Here is a 16,771-nt window from a genome sequence, read left to right on the forward strand (position 1 = left end):
AAAGAACGTAAGGCCTTCGCGGAACGGAAGTTCGCTCGATTCGCGATATCCGACGCCGCGCGGCCGCTCCTTTCCCTTTCTCGTCCGCTTTGTTTCTGGAGCCCCGAAGATAATGAGCACAATTACGGCGGGGTTTTTGTTCTAGAAATTATACAGTAGTGTGCGGATGCATGTCTGTGGCTGATTGCTATGCCCCCGCCGTCCCCTCGGCGCGATACCTTACGTTACGCGCACAACCGCGCGATGCGTGCGTGTTTCGTATACCTGCTGCGGATCCCGAGTGAGCGCGAAAGAGCCGCGGCGAGGAGATCGAGGAGATCGCGCGTGTGTGCGTCGCGAGCTCGCGCGTCCGTGCGTGAACTACCACTTGTTTGCGAGAGAAGTCGAAAGGACGACGTGGTAGCGAGGAGGCAGCCCGAGAAGTGGGGGCAGGGACACGGAGTAAGCTCTAATTGCATTCAATAAAGCAAATAATAGCAAGCTCATTAGAGCAGAGAGAGGAGCTGGTGAGTTGACCGCGGCTCGTATGCCAACCTGCCTACGCTCGGACGAAGGCAGGAGAAGAGGAGGTAAGGGAGGAAGAAAGAAGAGGAGAGGGATGGAGAACGTGCGGAGGGTGAGACTGCATCACTGTAGAAAGAAGAAGAAGAAGCCGCGGGGGGAGGGAGGGAGAGAGAGAGGACAAACCGGGCAGAAACCGGCGATCGTGCCGTCGTATCGTCGCGAGAATCACGGTTCGATGTCATTTATTGTCCGCGGCGGACGCGCTGTTTGCCGCGCAGAGCACATCCCCCTTCCTCCAGGATTCTCCCGCTTTCATATGAATGGGCTATAGCCATGCAACCTTCGCGTCCTTCGTTTAGGTATTTATCCCCGTTTATTATTATTATTCGGTCGTATCTCCCGTGTACGTACGTACACACGGATGCTGCGCTCGCCGCGGCGCATCGATGCGGCGGAATAGATGAGTAACGTTTCGCGCGCGCAATAGCACGTCGTTTCCCCGAGAACGCAGCAATCAGCGCTATTCCCTCCATTTCTCTGGAATTCACTCTTCCACTCGGAAATTACAATCGCAGCCGAGCTGTTGCCAACAACGAGCGAGCTTGGGTTCCCTCATTATGTAAAACAGCCGATGCGTAATCCTTCTCGGGGATTTAATTTCTCTGAAGCTTATACTTAATTAGTGATGTACAGTCTCAGAAATAATTATAAAAAAAATCGCGAATAAGTACACGTTTGTCACGATCATTATCGATGCTGTATTAAAAGACATTATAAGCTACTCTGACAACTGCCCGTAATAAAAAAGCCCGCTCGAAAATGATTTATTTTATCTCGTCCGTTATAGGTATTTGCATATTTTAAAGTTCAGCCGAGTGCTTAACAGCAGAGTGGTTATCGTCTCGATCAGCCCGCATGCTATCATCAAAAGGAACAATGCAGCCGTTAAAGGCGCATCGTGAAATCCGTGGCAGTTTACAGGCGCCAACATTGACAAATCTACTCTCCGCCCGACGATCCGTCTTCGGGCGCTCTTTCACTTATTCGCCTTCGTTAAGCGCGACGTTGACTATGTTAATTCATCAATCTACCGCATTGCAAGGGTATGCAAAAATCGGCGTCGGTGCGCGCAACGTCGCGGCTGTGTCCTCGATTCTCGTATAATAAATAAATCAATATCGACGCCAATTAATTTACCGATGCATTTCCCTTCTCGCGCGAATCTAACGAGCAACGTGCGAAACGCTTTTTGTATCCGCTCCAAGTACAGCGGACACGCGTGTTGGGGAAGAGAAACGATGAACGATCGATGAGGGGCATTTCTACCGAGCGGACGATCATCGGGTAGGATGCAGCGGTCGGGATGCAGCCGGAGGAAGAATCGTCCGCCCCCGAGACGCGAGTAAACGTCGGTAAGAATGGCGATTCGGCTAATGTATTCCGCGGATGTGCGCGCTCATTATTCAGCGATAATTAATTGACGGCTATAAATAAACGACACGTCCGGGCACCGCGTAAATAAATGGTTCGCGCGCTGCGGAATGGTAATGGTGACTTTGACGGACCGTTTAAACTGGAATAAAGCAGGGTAACTCGTTTCCCCCGGGCGCTCCCCGGGTCCGGGTCTGCCCATCGCCCGGTAACGAATATAACTCACCTGCCACGCCGCGGCGGCCTGTATAGCGGCTGTTCGAAGGGACTCGCGGCCCTCGCCATGCCGCCTGGTACCGACCCACAGATATTTACTCCTCCGGAACTCTCTTCAACCTGTGCCCCGAGAGCCCGGGTCCTCTCTCGTTTCATTCGCCGCGACTCGCAATCCCGGAGGTCGCATACATCAACCCATCGTATTGTTTCAAGGCAACCGCGCACTAACCTTCGTGCCTGCAATTTCGCGTAAACGACAAAAGAACGTAGCGTATGGCTGCCCTTAAACTATCCTGATTCGCATATCATTGAGAAGGTACAAGACAATTCTACACATATCTTCCGTTGCCATCAACGAAAGCGTAAAACATTTAATTACGATCGTATCGCGTCTGAATAAACCAACGCGATAACGCGCACCGTATTGTTAGCGTACAAGCTTGATAATGACCGGTGGCTTCTTTCCTCGTTCACGCCCACCGTGCGTCGTACAATGCGCTATTAATCTTGATAACAGGCATTGACGGGGCTTTAACCTTTCGATTAATTCGAGGAGTAACCGTCGCTGATAAAGTTGTGGTCGATGCAACTTAATGCTGATTTTCTTCGGCGGTAAGAAAGATCTACGCGCGATTATCATTTTTATATCCGAAAAGTTATGTCTCTTAATCGTATCGTTAATAGTATTCCGAGTGACATTCAACACGCGACTGACACGAACGTAACATATAATAAACGTGGATTATGCTTCAATGAGCTGTTCTACGCATCGCGAATGTTGTATTATGAATAAAAAGAGAAAATCAGATCGCGGAATGCATTCGATTTAATGTTACTACTCGGAATCGTGTTCGAGCAAAACGACTCACGGCATACGTGTATTATTGTAATATTTGAAACCAATTTGAAGGAGATGCAGTGGTATAATGCGGCCGTAACGTTTCAACACCAAGGTCGCATTGGATTAAGAAGACAGCGGCAGTGACGAACGTGTCGTTGAACCAACAAGCGAAGCGGTAATCCTCGAGTTCTTACGACAGGTAGCGAAATACGCGACAAAGGTAAGAAAGCCCAAAGCCTCGGGCCGTAATTGCCACGTCGGCGCCATTATTATTTCATAGCACCGTGTCTGAAGTAAGGACGGCGAAATTGCAGTTTCCACGCGACGGATCTCGATACGCAGAGGAGCGCTCTAGTTCTCGAGAGCCTATACTTTGCGAGAGATCCGATCCCCATCGAATGAATATAAATCCGTGACAATGTATACCGCTCTTATACCGTGACGCCGGCAAGCAACATGTTGCGGTTAAAGCGGCGATGCACGCGCGAGCGACGAGCTCGATTATTAAAATTCAGAAAGCAGCGTGCAGGCTGCTCTCGCGTGTGTTCCCCCATCCCAGTGAAATATACGGAACGATCGCGATATCCTTGCAACTGACGTTAAAGTAAAGATCATTCCGCAGTCCTTTTAATTGGCCACGTCGCTGCGCCGTATCCGCCGTACTTTTACTGCCGCGCATGTAGGCCCATTTCGGCGAGAGAAATAATACAATGAATCGAAGTGTTATCGGCCGGCATCTATATACGCCGGGATACGGAATCCCGCCTAATAACCACTTCGCCCGATCGACATTGTTATGGCGCGGTCATTAGAGTTGCGTCCCAGTGGCACCCAAAAAACGCGGGACACACTGTCGTTTAACGGCCTTTACGCCGGCGGGTCTCATCGGCGCGTACTTATCTCAAGGGACTTGAAAATCCGGTCGCATTAAGATATCTATCGGAACAACGGATGTGCGCCATTAAACTTTTACTTTATTTAGTGCTCGGAGGAGAACCGCGGTCCGCACGGCAGTCTCCAGAAAGGCAGGCGGGAAGGGAAGGAGGGAAAGGGGGGGGGGGGAGAGAATGATGGTACGCGTACGAAGTCGCGCTGCTACGTCAGTAACATCCGCAGGTAGGATTCCTCGTCGCGTCGCGCGATTGTTCTTCAACATGTAATTATTATTCGCCGCTAATGACCGCCTCTCGCGGCACGCCGTTTAGAATTGCTAACGCTCGACGTCGTCTGCGGTTGTTGTCAGTAGGCAGTAAAGTGCTTACGTCTAGCCATCTAATTGAATACATTACGATTAAGGTGCGCATACGATCAACCGAAAAACATAGAATTTTTTAGAAATTTACATATTTCCTAATCCATGGCACTGTTTCGAAATTGAGAAATAAACACTCTTTTACGAATCTTAATGATTATAATGTACACCATTTGCGTAGAGATAGAAATCCGAACACCGTACTCAATTTCGAGAGAAACATTGCTGATTGCGACACAGCGGTGTGGCGATTAAAATCAAAGAAACGGGCGTCATTCTTACCGTCTTTCCTAACGTAAGCGCGTACGATAGTTAACTGGTTATTTCCTACGGTCGTGAAGCCGGATGGTTTAAGCAGAGAGTTACGACTTTGGAGCTCGTTATGCATGCATAGGCGCGAGCATAAAACACTGGAATTGCGAATGAACGAGCGAGCGGGCGAATAAGCGACACGTCGATTTCGATTCGTCTTTGCACATTGGTACCCCTGATTTTCTTTCTTCTTTCCTTTATACGACCCGATGACACAGCGACTGCGTTCTTATCCTTAACGACGATCCGGATTCCCATGCTTATTCTCTTTTCGAGAGGTCGCGGAACCACGGAGGCGAGAAAATCTCGCGGCTATGCGCCCGCATTGCAAGGAGAGCGCGCATCGCCGGCGAAGAAGGCGACGACGGGAGTCGTTACTCGCGTTGATTTAGTTGAAGGCTACGGATTTACGGATCCACCCTCGTTCGAGCGTGCGGTACGTACGGCGTGCGGCGCGGGCCGCGCCGAACCCTTTCTCGTTAGCCGCCTACATTATATTACCCATCGAGCGACATACATCATTCCCTCTTTATATAAGTATCTATAACAGCACGAGAAACATTCGCGCTCGCGCGGCGCAAAGGAACGAAGCAGGACGGCTGGATACGCGAGTATATCGCGTGGGTTGGCTGGTGCCAGCGCGGGTGAAACGCTCGCGACCGCCGCGGAATTGATGTACTGCATCCAGGGAACAATGCCTCGTACCGACGACGCGCCGCATCGCGGTGCCTACGTGCGAGCTTTTCGCTTGCCGCGTCCGCGCCTGAGAGCGTTGCAGAGGCGCCCACGTCTCCCGAAAATTAAGGACCCGCGAGTGACAGTTTGACAAACGTGATATATAACGCGTGTCTACCGAATAGTCAGTTACATTTCAGTGAATTAACGACAAGGCGCTGTCGACAATTTTCCCTCCACTAATTTGAGCTATCTAATCGTTATATGCTAATTTATAAGTCATTTTATTCCACTTACTTTTACGTAATTCAAAAATGTATTCATTTTACTTGCTTAAAAATAGTGAAAATTTGCAATGACAATTTTCATCAACAAACCGATCTAAAATTTTGCACAACGAAAAATGCTATTGACGGGAACATTTACCGCAAACGTTATGTGCATTCAGCATGGTGCATTGTCGCTGGTCAAGATATTATCAGCAACCTGTGACGTTGTCGTGAATTGTAAGATACCGCCGGTTCGCGGACGGAAACGGAGAGATCGAAGAAACTCATGTGATATACGTCCATCGGCCCTTTTCTATCCGATTGATTATCTTGGCAATGCCCGTCGTTACCACGAGGTAATTGTCTCTACTCGGGTTCAACCCAGCCATCCGATACTTAATGAGACGTCCGATTGCTCCCAATTTGGTATCCCTCGGTAACGAATCGTCAGAGACCGCGTAAATCTGCGTCGCGCATCGCTTACGCTATTATGTCACGTGAAATTCAGAATTATATGCCAAAGACATCGAATCAGAATCGATATTACATATATCAGGATGATTTTTCTTATTTGAAAACAATTTTAAATACTTTAACAGCAAATTTTAATGACAATTATTGAATTTTAATTACTATCGAAATTTATAATATTCTCATTATGATGTATTTCCCATAAATTTTCAAGTCTCAAAAATCAAAAATTTTTTTCAAATTTGCTTGTGACAATAAGAAATTTACAGAGTATTTCGAATAATAAATCAAACAGATATAAGAAAAACATGATAAATTTATTCTCACGGGAATCTTACGCAATCTCTATAAACGTTCGGACGTAAATCAACATTATAAAAGCTTTGAAGCATGTATCTTGTAACATCGATTCCATTAGATGCATTAGCTGTTACATTGATGCCCGCGTGATGTTCATGTTATCTCATTATACATCACAAATCGCCAAGAGCAGGCACGCACGAATCGAAGACAAGTCACGCATATATTGATCAGCGCGTCTAACGCTCGGAAGCAGAAATGGTGCCATATACCTCTTTAGAGACAAGACGAGGTGAATAACAGTGTGCACACATTAAAGGGTTACCTCACGCCAGGAAGTAGAATCCTCGAGTAAACCTTCCGTCGTTGCATAGAAATTTATCGTTGAGCACAAAACGCATCTTATTGCAAAAGGCGTACTCGCGGACGACAACAACGAATAGGTACTTAAGTCCTATAAAATTCTCGGCCCGAGAACAAGCGTGGATTCTACCGGTTCTTAATAATTGTACCCGACTCCTCTCAGGATTGCGAGGTTTATCTCTTGCAAAACACTTCAAAAGCCAGTCGACAACACGGCAATGCCGGAATAGTCCTTGCATACCTTTAGCCGATACACTCTCGACGCATGCTTCAACGAGACGACAAAACTATCCCGAATGCGTTAACGTCTTTTCATCGCGTCTTTCTGCATGACGTACAGCTGTAATTATTTTCTACGGCTATAATTATTGAATCTCAAAAATTGTAAATCGTTCATTACACGGTGATTTATTTTTTGATTTTATGTTATTCGACTAGAACCGCGCCGTGCTGTACAATTCTTAACCGTTACACACATGTGTGGTGCGTTATAAGCTCATTAATCACTCATGAACAGCTATTAATAGACGGCTTATTAATCCCGCGCGATTATCGTCGACTTGACCGCGTCAAAAGACAAACTGAAAATTACGAAGCAATAATGTTATTCACATCACGCGCGTGCGAGCTGAACAGTTACATGTCACGATCTCATTAATCGTCTATCAATTAAATAAAGCGCGCCGTGATGAACTATCAATATCCTCGGCGAGCAGTCCCGCCGCGTGAGACAGACAGAATCGACAGCTCTCGGACAGTATTTTTATCGCGGGGGCCTAACCGCATCAGTCACGAGACGAAGGACCTTTTAACCGTGAAGTCCTCTCAAAGGATGGAGAACGAGATAGAACGGCCGGCTGAGGACACGGAAGACGGGTAAAGAAAGAAATAGCGGGGCGGCGGGGGAGGAGGGAGACACGGAGTAGAAAGAGTGAGAGAAGGGCTGGAGACAAGAGACGAGAGCAGAGGAGTTACGAGAGAGTCCCGATCCGCTTGACAGTGAGGTGTCGGGTGGTCGGAGCCCGGCTTGCTGTCAACTTGTCAGCCTGTCAGCCCACGCACGTTGGCACCGCGGCGACCAGCCCCGCGTGTGGATTCACAGACCGATGCCTCACGCCGTAACCACACACACGCGTGGCGCGCCGTGCCGGACGCGTATTGTTATACCGCGCGCATGTTATTCCGTATGCGTGTGAAGATCGCGACGGGTCCAGAATCGGCTCGAAACGGGTCCGTTCTTCGCGGCTTACACATGGTCGTCATTAGTCGTGAAATCACGCCTGTCAATCCGGAGCAGTTCGATCACGATTTACTAAAAGTGCTTCATGTTCCTTTTTTTACCGAGGCTATAAACCGTGCTTTGTACAACTCCTCCATAATGATGTTAATAATCGCGATCACACCTGCGCTGTCCATCAATAAAGTCACCTGTTCTTGTAGTCAACAACTTGACCTCGATAATAATATAGAAACAGTGAAAAGAAACCTCTTCTCCTCGCATTCACGAGAATAGTGAGGCCTAAATGTTATTGTCCGTGCGATCGCGCATGTCAATCGTCGACACACCATTCTATTCATTCGCTTTTAACGAGTCTTGCTGGCAATCGAGTGGACTTCCACGCTGAAAGACAGGTGCTTCCAGCGGATGCCCTTAGAAAACCAAAGGTGAAGGGACACAATATGCTCGAGAAAACGCAGTCACTTTGAATGAACTTGATGGTACATAAAATTTCAATAACCGCCTTATTTGCGAGATTAAATGATTTTTACGATTGAAACTTTGTTTATCGAGAAATAAACGACGTAATTCTACGTGGTAATTAATGAAAAATGTGTGATTAATTATAATTTAGATTCACTCAATTTAAAGAAATATTATCGTTGTGCGATATTTTCGATAATCTATGTGCAGCTTAAAATTGTTGTATATATAACAGTTTTTAAGAATTGTTAAAAAAATATTATAATTTTTATCAAAAGTTTTTTTCGAAGATTAATTTAATTGCTCTCTAACTAACTGTATCAATAACTACTGCTTTTTCGTTGCTAATAAATTGCACATCTTAAATCGTGGCTTTTGGCAACATTTTCATAAAAATTTCTTTTCATATATATGTTTATGTAATTTATATTTCTCAAATTTTGTACATTTACAATTTAAGAGAAATAAGTTGCACATATAATTTGTGCAAAATTTGATATTAAAATAGGAAGCAAATAATTTTGTATCTTATTATTTTTTTCTAAAGATGCAAATTATAGACAAGAACGTGATTGTCGAAGTACAGTTTTTAGCAATTATATAATAAATAAAAAGTCAGCAGAGAATAATATGTAAAGAGTATGTCAGGCTAACCTTATACATTTTACATTTATTTAACATCTATTCGCTCAATAATATTAAAGTAAAATTAATTACTCACCGGTACGATGCGCAGCAGCGGATTTGTTCTTTGACGGTGTTTTGATCTGCAAAGTTGATCTGTAAAATAAAAAAATAAATTTAGATTAGTGTTCGAAATAATTAATATTTATAAAATAATTACTGCACACATTGAACTTTATATTCGTTTATTTATGCACACGTCTAAACAAAGAAATTTTGAAATTTTCAAAAATATATTTTTTGAATAAAGGAAAAAGTTTAATTAGTTGAAATAATATGTAAAATATTTCTAAGAATGATGAATATCAACTATTGTAAACATTTTACTAAATATTTAAAGTAAAAATTTTACTAAATTTTAATTTTATTTTATGTGTGTTACAATATATAATATTTTATGTGCAATATTTTGTGCGAATAATAAATAATAAATAAATGATTAATTACCCAAACGTTGTTCCGCCGGCGCCTGATGCTCCTCCTGAGCCTCCTCTTCCTCTCAGTGGTCCTTTGAAGCACTCACATCGAATCTCACGCGTTCGCGGCGCATGCATTGCTCGCATACGTACCTGAATACGAAAATCGCGCGGTACTTAAAACGGCACTCCCGACATCACAGGCGAATCGAACTGAATTGTCCAAGCTGTGACGTTACGCGCGAATTCCGTCCGCGTTTCAGACGACCACATTTACCAATTGGGGCACGATTCTCTCAAAACAGAAGGCAAAGATAAGCTCGAAGAAGATGAGGTGATTAGTCATCCAATCAATCGACTAGATACAAGACATCTGAAAAGCAATCGGTAGCGTTTGACTAACTCCGGTAGCCGTCCTCGACTACCTTCGACAGTCCGGCTATCTGTACAACTAGCGCGCTGCACGTAGAACCGAAGATTGCCCTGCCGTAGTCGAGATTTTATGATTGAAACCGACCTTTCCCTCCCCCGAGCCAAGCCTAAAGTCAAAAAAAATCGTGTCCCAATATTTGTCATACAGCAAAAATGCGTTCATCTATAGATTCGCTATAACTCTCGGCATTAACGGCACTCCCGACGCGCATTTTGTTATACTATACGACGGAACGAATATATTTTGTAGCACCGATTACGCGCACAAAGTTGATCTGTAAAATAAAAAAATTAATGCAGATTAGTGTTTGAAATAATTAATATTTATAAAATAATTACTGCGCACATTAAACTTTATATTCGTTTATTTATGCACACGTCTAAACAAAGAATTAAAATTTTCAAAAATATATTTTTTGAATAAAGAAAAAAGTTTAATTAGTTGAATAATAATAAATATGTAAAATATTTCTAAGAATAGTGAATATATTAACTATTGTAAATATTTTACTATATATTTAAAGTATTTTAAATATTTTATGTGCGCTACATTATATTAATATTTTATGTGCAATATTTTATGTAAGTAAGAAATAAGAAATAAATGATTAATTACGCAAACGTTGTCCCCCCGCGCTCGATGCTCTTTTTGAGCCCCCTCTTCTTCTCGGTTCTCGCAGTCCAAGGCACTCACTCGCGTTCGCGTCGCGTATATGAAAATCGCCCGATATTTTAAACGAGATTCCCGACGTGTACTTTGTCATTTTAAGACAAAGATGTAACTCAAATATTACGTGTTTGACACTCTGCGCGACAGATTAAGACGGAAAAGCATGACATGGAAAACTGTGAGAAATAGTAAGGGTATCATTGAAGATAATAACGCGCCGATACGCCGATTTACCATTCGTATGAGTGCCGCCGTGCGAATAATAACGGTATAATAGGAAACACAAGGTCGCGCCGATTCCGACTTAAAGGAATGCGAGAAGTGGGGGCAACAATGTTTACGCTGATACACGACGCGCGCGCGAGAGAGAGAGAGAAAGAGAATGTGCGCGCATACTAAGCGTAACGACGAAAACAACCCCACACTACGGGTCGGTTTCGAATAAATAAATGTTTGATAATTGTTCTGTTTCGAAATCGACTATCAAAAGAAAATTAATTCGTACTTTATGCGAATTTACATCACGAATTTTACACGCTACGGTACGCGAAATGAATACAAGTTAAACGTACTTTGTGCCGCGACACATCCATATCCGAGAAAAAAATGGTATAATATGGTCAGATGTAAATATATATAATTAGTTATGAAAAGATCTGATAACATGTAATATTTTATATGATCATATAAAATTACATATGTTACTATATAATTATATATTATATAATATTATATAATTATATAATTATTATATATTATATAATATTATATAATTATATAATTATTATATAATTATATATATTTATATCTGACCAATTATACCATTTTTTCACAGGTACATATAATTATAGTATAAAACAATATAAATTCAACGATTGATTCTACAATGTACTCACAATGAATAAAACAATGATAGTCTTGCCTAAAAATAAAGGCCATCATGTACGTGGATATACGTACGCGGGTGTTGTGTGTATATGTGCATATGCACGATCATCTACTCGATATAAATCCGACGTCCTGAGTTTTCTGCAAGTTACACCTACAAAAATACATTACATTTTAATCTTTTTGAGCAATTGTAGCGATCATTTTGCATGTCTAAAATTGTTGTGCATTAAAATCTGTACTCACTGATATTCTAACCTGCTTCAATTCACGGACAAACAGACAATTGATAAAACGTAGTTAATTGTGAATATTCGCGATAAATATATACCTTTCAACAATCGCCCGTCACTTTCATCGACACTCCCGACAAAAGTTCGCGATTTTATGCACATTTATTATGCGATTATTACGGATAAAATATGCGATTAAATAATTACGTTTTTACTTTGCGTTCCGTTGGGCGGGAAAAGAGTGAACGGAAAGGGTGTCACTCACTCTAGCGGTCAATAGAGCAATATGCGTAACAGTCGGTAGGACACATGCTACCCTACCGGCCGCTGCGAGCTTCAGAAACAACGCAGAGCGCGAATGTTTCACGAGTGTCGATTCTAATCGCGTTTTTTATCTGCAATAATTACGTAATAAGAATGCATAATTATTACAAATTTTACCGGGAGTGCCGATTAAAGTAACGGGCGATTGTTGGAATGTATTATTTACCACGGATATTCGCGATCAACGATGTTTTCTCGATCATCTAGCGGTCGATGGATTGAAAGAGGTTATGATTGCAGTGAGTAGAGATTTTAATATGTAAAATTTATAAATTCGCTCAAAAGATCAAAACATAAAGTATTTTCCATTAGAAATGTAACATCTATTCAAGAATTCATCTTGAGTAAATGTAATTTACAAGTCACGGGCGATTTGAGAGATGCATTGTCGTATAAAATTGCAAAAATTTTTGACAATTTGGAGCGTACGTATTACATCTAAATATCATATGCAGTTATATCTTTAATTATTAGAAATGTGCAAAAACTTAAACATATGATTAAAAAATTAAATAATGCCCCCTGCAATACATAAATTAATCGAAAAAAATATAACTGTTGCTTTTTTACTAACAGTCATAATTCATTAATATCAAGATACGAAGCGTATATTCTGAATTGCCAATTGATGCAACTTCACATGTTAAGCTGTTTCTATGATCATGGTTTGTAAATAGCAACTTTCGACTGACCGCCCAGACAGTTGCCGCTCATCTCACTCATTCTTAGTCCGTGTATAATACCGAATCAGTTACTGAAATTACCGAAATTTTTACATTCATATCATTCATGTCGCGTATCAGTATTGACTTAGATATATCTGCCGCCTCAGCGAGATTTCTTTCACGCGTCTTCTCTATATTCCTTTTCTCTGTCTTATTCCGGATAAAACTTATATTTATCCCAAAAGTTTCGCAAACGGGAATTCGCGCCCAACGGAAATATGTGATATTCTGTGCTACAATTATAAACGTGAACGCGTCGCAACAAAAAGTGCATTCAAATCGCGTTTATGTTTCGTTTACCGCGACGTAGTAGCATCACGATATAAATTCATGTGATTTTCTCGTAGTAATGTTCGTGAATTGATTTTTGTTCAGTGGTGCACTAAGTGTGGATTCCTACTTTTCATCAATTCTTCGATGGATTTGATGTGAAGGAATTCAAGGCGGAATCTGCAGCAAATTGAACAAACTGCAATATCCTAGTTGGTGAGCACTATTATTTATTTATTACTTAAATGTATACATAATAATATACACTATTTCAATTTATATTTATTAAATATTAATTTAAAATATGCTAAAAGGTATTGATTAAAACTTATTAAATGTTTATTATCATTTTCAAGTAATTATTTTTGCATATAGTTATATTTTAATTAAAATGCAAGTAAATCAAACGTAATAATTAGCACAAGTACGTGAAATGTTTTATGATTTGTAATAATTAAAATATATATTAATTTTTCTAGGTACAGCTATAGCATTCTTAACTAGGGTACAACGACCGGTGAGTAACAATTATTTGTTTATCATTTAAATACATAAATGTAATATCACACAGACACACAGTTACAATTATAAGTGTGGAAATAAATGAGCATATCAGAATTACCGGTATCACTTGATATCAGTTGTCACCGTGGTTATGCATTATGCTCAGTTGTGAAACTAATGCCACCAACGTGGTTTTATTATCGGTTGATCAATCTATACTTTTGTTATAATTATGTACAATCTAGTTTCTGCTTTCTTGTTGTTTTCAACAAGCGTATCTTATTCTCATTTTTAATGCAACCGGTTTCAATATTATCGCGCCGAAATACATCGTATAAGAAGCACTGTCGCTCGAGGGCTAAACTATACTTTCATTACAATTATCGTACGTTGCTACCGCGGTCGGATGGTTACGCGCTACTGTCCTGAAAGTATATAATTTGTCTATAGTGGGAGGGCGTAGCTCGCGCGAAAAACGTTTACTTACGATAGCGAAACGGTGTATTTAGAAGAATGTTCCATAATGATAAAGATCCGCTCGAGATTGTCTCAGATAAGCACAGAATTACGGAGGCAAGCTCAATTATCGATAGTATATCTCGATTATATCGCAGTCGACGCATTATCATATACGCCAGTGTAAAAGACCGCAAAAGGACGAACGTTGCATTCCACCCAAGGAGATTCCAGCCATTACGCTAGATTTTCTGCCATTAAGGCTCAATCTTCCAAGAAATACAGCGAGACCGCACCGATGGCGCGTACCGTACGCTGCGCGTTGAAGCGCAGTTAAAAAATCGCGTCGTCGTTAAAAATTCTTATTAATTTACAGCGATAGTATCCTCAGCAATTAATAGCGCTCGCAGTAATTAACAATCTCCGTATGGCCTGCGCGGCGAGCCTCGACTCATCGTGTCACGACCGTATCGTCCGCTAAACGCACCATCGTAAATGCCTCTGCCACGACGGCGAATCGCCGCGGCGTCGCACGCGGTTCCCGTTGTTCGTACGCATTATCACGACGAGGCAATCTTCCCGGGATCGCACGTATGTCTAATCCGCGGGGATTCTAAGCCGCGCAAAATGCGCGCACGGCGAGCGCAACCCCCGAAACGTATTATTATCCGGTAACCCATCTTAATTGACCTCACCCTGGGTATACGGTTCATCGGTAATCGGCGCGATTAAATCGCTCGATCGCCGACGCGCATGGAACGCGTATATGATAATTCAGTGGGCAGTCGAAGCCGGCGGTCAATGGTCGCGCACCTGTTCTCAAAACTATCTTTTACTCTCTCGCGCCATCACTCCGCCTCTCCTTCGCTCGTGCTACCTTCTCTCTTATTACAAGCGTATACTTGTCCCTCTTCTTCTCCAGCGTCTCTCGGCGGTTCCTCCTTCGCTGTCAGGTCAAGGCACGTCTAGGCTGTTGGAAGGCCATTTACCCCTTAGCCCGATACACAACACACCCGTGGCTTCTCTTCTTTCTCGGATGCGTTTGTGTGCGCGGTATCCACGTATATCTCGTTTCATCATTGCGCGAACCGAAGATGATTAATGCATGATAGCCATTGTGATCCGTGCCCAGTCTCTTGATTAAAATACATCTCTGCTTCGCTTTGCACAGATATCGATTAAAAACTGGAAATTCCGACGGGGTTAAATGCCATACATTGTGTGAAATTACTGTACTCTTTAATCGTGCGTAAGGCCGATAATAATGATTTGACGCGACAGCTCATATAAATAGTAAAGACAGGTCGAGAGAGCGACATTAGAAAGCGATAAGTGTAATCAAGTGCGCTGCAACGGTGTCGAGTCACTTGAGGACTACCGTGCAACGCAAAGCGGCGGACCATTTGTCAAACAACTTCACCGGCTTACGTAACCAGTCGTATTGTACATCTTATGAAGCACGGTATATACACTGATCTCTTCGATTGTAAGTATCGATGACCTTTCGAGCGGTATTCGACGGACAGATTTCTATCGATATTTGATCGTATAGTTATGACGTTCCGCGTCATGCGGTTTAAACAATCGAGGAACAAGGCGTGGGACTTTTTGCGCGACGTGAAAATTACATTGCTCGTGCCGTACGATTACGTGTGTCTGCGTGCACATACGCACACGGGGGTACATTTACCGATTAACATGTCGCGATAGGCACGTAACAACGTCACCGACGTAGCGCATACTTACCGCAAGAAAGCAATCATACCGTATGCGACTTCGGGAGGTATGCGTACGATTAATTATCCTTGTCGAACGGTTTTCACCGATGCATCGTCCAACTGCTAAGATTAATTGCCTCGAAACCGACTTTCTGGCGACAAACGGCGCGCAGCGTCGTTAATGCTGCCGCGGGATGAGGAAAGAACCTCGTCACACGTCCAGTCTTCCAACTATATTATGCCTACCTATAATCGCGATTATCAATCAATGTAGAAAATATTTATTTCAAATTTATCACAAAGAATTCGTAGCGGAGAGAAAGTGTACGCGCGGTGCGTCCGATACAAAACGTTTGCTCTATACATCTTGCGCATTTAATAAACATATTAATATGCATGCGTACAATACATGCACACGCGCTTTACGTATCATCAATATGTATGCGATATATTTATATTTCAAAAAAACGTATTCACTTTAATAAATACATACATGTATAAAATCGTTCTCCGAGTTTTATTCGGGAGCCGGCATGCGGCCGGCTATATCAATTTGTAGGCGCGTGTGGATGTACGATCGGGTATGGGATGCGTGTGTATGTGCGCGAGCTCACAATCAGGTAGGGCGTGCGCACGCGAGAGAACACCTACACGATATCGTCCGGTTGCGCGCGGATCCGAAGCCTCTTGTAGTCTCGGTTCCCTCCGCCCCCTTCCTCCTTCCGCTCTCCGCCACATGCGTTATAATCTCGATATCCCATATATCCACGTACAAGACATGCCTCCCATTTTAAATATACCATCGTGTAATTCATAATAAATGACTTATAAATGCAATGTACTTTTTGTACTGGAGCACCGCGCGCCCGTTGTGCGAGCAACCACGTCGGCTTCCCCTTTTCTTCGCCGAGTATGCACCACGCACACGCACGCATCCGTATATATACGCGGTGGCACGAATGCATCGTATCTCGGGCCCCGACACCAAGCCGCGTCTGTGTTCCTGCTTTATTATGTGTAACACGCATTATACGAGCCCTTGCGCCGGAGCGCGTCTTTCCCGCGTCGCTGATTTAGATAAATCGAAGATAGCCGTGGCGGAGGTCAGACCATGC

The 16,771-nt window shown here is 42.8% G+C and overlaps 2 protein-coding genes across 3 annotated transcripts in view; one reads left to right on the forward strand and one right to left on the reverse strand.

Annotated features, from left to right (window-relative positions):
• The window catches only part of Ten-a (tenascin accessory), a 482,645-nt gene extending 472,041 nt beyond the window's left edge, over positions 1–10,604 (reverse strand). Inside the window, exons 1-3 of one of the 2 annotated variants that reach the window (XM_012360546.2) lie at positions 10,485–10,604; positions 9,468–10,143; positions 9,058–9,116 (exon numbers count right to left, since the gene is read on the reverse strand). The gene's annotated coding sequence lies outside the window, so the exon portion shown is untranslated. Of the gene's footprint in view, positions 1–9,057; positions 10,144–10,484 lie in introns of both variants that reach the window. The other variant, XM_067358589.1, reaches the window with a different exon arrangement.
• A 2,496-nt stretch (positions 10,605–13,100) lies between these two features.
• The window catches only part of Sox102F (transcription factor Sox102F), a 220,619-nt gene continuing 216,948 nt past the window's right edge, over positions 13,101–16,771 (forward strand). The window contains exons 1-2 of the mRNA XM_067359230.1: positions 13,101–13,194; positions 13,458–13,495. The gene's annotated coding sequence lies outside the window, so the exon portion shown is untranslated. The remainder of the gene's footprint in view (positions 13,195–13,457; positions 13,496–16,771) is intronic.

This window comes from Linepithema humile, chromosome 7 (genome assembly GCF_040581485.1).
Source record: "Linepithema humile isolate Giens D197 chromosome 7, Lhum_UNIL_v1.0, whole genome shotgun sequence".
In the NCBI taxonomy this organism is placed as follows: domain Eukaryota; kingdom Metazoa; phylum Arthropoda; class Insecta; order Hymenoptera; family Formicidae; genus Linepithema; species Linepithema humile.